Source organism: Solanum pennellii, chromosome 4 (assembly GCF_001406875.1).
Source record: "Solanum pennellii chromosome 4, SPENNV200".
NCBI classification, from domain to species: domain Eukaryota; kingdom Viridiplantae; phylum Streptophyta; class Magnoliopsida; order Solanales; family Solanaceae; genus Solanum; species Solanum pennellii.
In genome coordinates this window covers 56,430,618-56,433,446 of record NC_028640.1, presented here as the reverse complement: position 1 = coordinate 56,433,446, position 2,829 = coordinate 56,430,618, and the positions used below count along the sequence as shown (strand labels likewise).

General features: G+C 33.7%; 1 pseudogene; it reads left to right on the top strand.

Moving 5' to 3' along the window:
- Positions 1 to 858: 858 nt before the first annotated feature.
- On the top strand, positions 859 to 2,353 carry LOC114076829 (annotated as a pseudogene).
- The last annotated feature ends 476 nt before the right edge of the window (positions 2,354 to 2,829 follow it).

The following is a 2,829-nucleotide window of genomic DNA, read 5'->3' as shown; positions in this document are numbered from 1 at the left end:
ATTTAGTGCAGAAAATATTGTTAGAATGTCCCTTAAGGGTATAGCATCTCTGTGTATAGCATGTTTGGATATTTCATCTGATATAGCTGATCTGGATTGCTATGTTTGGATACTTCTATGCTTCCTCCTGACTCTTCTTTCTCGTAGGTGTCTTTTTAATCAGCAGGTGGATCATTATCATGCCAAAACTTTAAGCAATTAGAGCAACCTTTTAGCCTGTATCTGTAATTCAGACTTTACTAGAAAGACCCATAAGGAGCACCAAGTGTAACTATCTCCACCAAAGTTTGAGAAATGTCTACCACTCTAGCATATGAAATATGATTCATTTCTATATGTTGTTCATACCTCTAGCATTATTATTGTTTGTATACTGACCAGCCTGCATAACCTTTCTCTCTGACTGCTACAAAAGTAAATCAAAACATATAGTAACCATCTGAATAGTATAGGTACTAAAGCATCTGGATAAAGTGCCAACACTGACTGCTATGACATAATTGTCCATAGTGTGATATCGGTGTTGCTGACATAATAGTATTGATTCTGCATTACCTAAGGCTTGGTTGGTACTTTAGTGTCTAAAGTAGTGTGATAATAGTATATATTCTGCTTTATTTTTTCTTTTACTCTCTTCTCTATTGTAATATTTTGCAGCTTCTTTCTTTATTTATTGTGATAGTCACATGCATTTTACAAGACACCTTAACACAATATAATGACTGATATTTACAGATTGTTATAAAGGAAAAATAGATTGTTATAAAGGAAAGACTGACTAATATTGACCTCGTCTAGTACACTATATAACACTAATATACCTTCGATTAACATTACTGATTCATTTCTTTGCAGAAAATGTCTGAAACAGATGCAAAGAATCGAAAAAAACTGATGAATCCACACACTGCTGGCAAAAAGAGTTTCGCTTTAGTTCGTAATAAGCAGGTTAGTTCTCTTATATAATATTTTTTTAATGAAATTTTCTTTTGGATCTCTTCCAGTGTGATTTTATTTTTTATATATGTATTTCAATTTGACTAGGAGAAAGATAAGGAGACAATATTATCTAAGGATCTCTTTGTGGTTACAAGAACAAGAAAACCTGGGCGTTTGTACAAGGCCTCAAATAAAGGTACTACTAGTAAAATTGTATGTGCCTGTCTATTTTAATATTTTTTTATTGAGATCAATTATTTATTTCATAAGATTGTGTTTGTTGGATATGCTTTAGTAGGCCGAAACGGAGGAAATTGAAAAACAAATAAGCATAAATGCTGAGTATGTTGATGCATTTTCAAGCGTCATGGGTTCTGAACATCCGGGACGTCAAGACTATATGGCGCAGGAGTTACAAAGACCACTTTGAAAAAAAAAAGTTGGCAATTCGGAATCAACTTTAAGTGCAACAACTGATGGAATGCAGCAAATGCAAGAGAGGATGCAGAAAATGGAGAAACAAATGGAGGAACAAAAGAAAATTGTGCGACAAGAAGTTATTGCAGATGTAATTGCACAACTAAGCATTCAGTATTAATTGATCCTAACATATTTGCAGCATTGTCGACTCCATCACCAAGAGAATGTACTTCTGTTCAAGGGGCTAAACAAGGTTGGTGTCGCTAATTCTATGTTTTTATTGGTATTTGTTGTTGCTACTTGCTATAGGATTTAGAATGGAATAGTATGCTATTGATCTAAGGATGTTGGGGAAAAGTTAGGCAAAGGATCAGTAAATGCCTGATTCATGAATTTAATGTTTGAGTTGCTGCTTGTTCTCTGATAGTTTAATGTCTTAGTTGCTGCTTGTAGTCTGGTTCATGAGTTTTCTAGTGCTGCTTGTAGCCTAGTAGAGGACCAGTTGTTAGATTCATGATTTTTTTGATACTTGCTACTTGTAGTCTGGTTTCTTGTGGTTTCTTGTTTATGTTAATTAAACATGTCTCTTGTAGCATGATAGTGTTGTTTCTACTGGTTGTAGTCTTGACTCCTGTTTCTGCTGCTGGTCTCTTGTTTCTGCTGCTGGTTTCGTGTAGCATTATAGTGTTGAATCCTAGCTTCACGATTATGTTTAGTCGAGCCAACGTAGTAGCTAATTACTGCATGTAGTCTGGTCTCTTGTTTCTGCTGCTGCTTGTAGAAGTCTGAATGCAGGTAGCAGTTGAATGTTATTGGCATGTACTTGATTTCTAATTTTTAGGGTTGAACAATTCTAAAAGCTAATGCATGGTTTTAACTACATGTATACTTGTTAATTTCCAAGATTTGAGGTTGGCTAAATTTTTTTTTCTGATTGTATGTAGGTGATGAAATCGAAAAAGGCGATGAAAGCAGTAGTGAAGACTTGACATAGGAGCTGAAGTATATATTGATGTGAACTTTATTGATGTTCTAGAAATCATATATTTTTGAAGATTGAAAATTCTATGGAATGTGTTTCACCTTTTTTGAATGCTATAAAAAGATTTGTATATTTTGCTTTAATTGATATTACAACCACGGATCTTGAATTCTAATTAAGGTAATGAACATATATTCTCGTTAACGATTTATGTGTATTTTTATGTTATAAAATTTATTCTCATGAATGATTTAGTATATAGCAGGTATATATATCTTACTAATATTGAATTAGAATTGTTGCAAATAGCAGGTAATAACCGTTGCAATAGGCATTAAGCCACAGTTCTACAATTGTTTAAAAGTGTTGCAATACCCTATAACAAGCGTCGCAATAGAGTGAAACGGTGTGTTGATCGAAAAAATATTGTAGCCATAGCCTTAACAGAACTGATGCATAAACCTCTATTACGACGGTTAAAAAGCGTA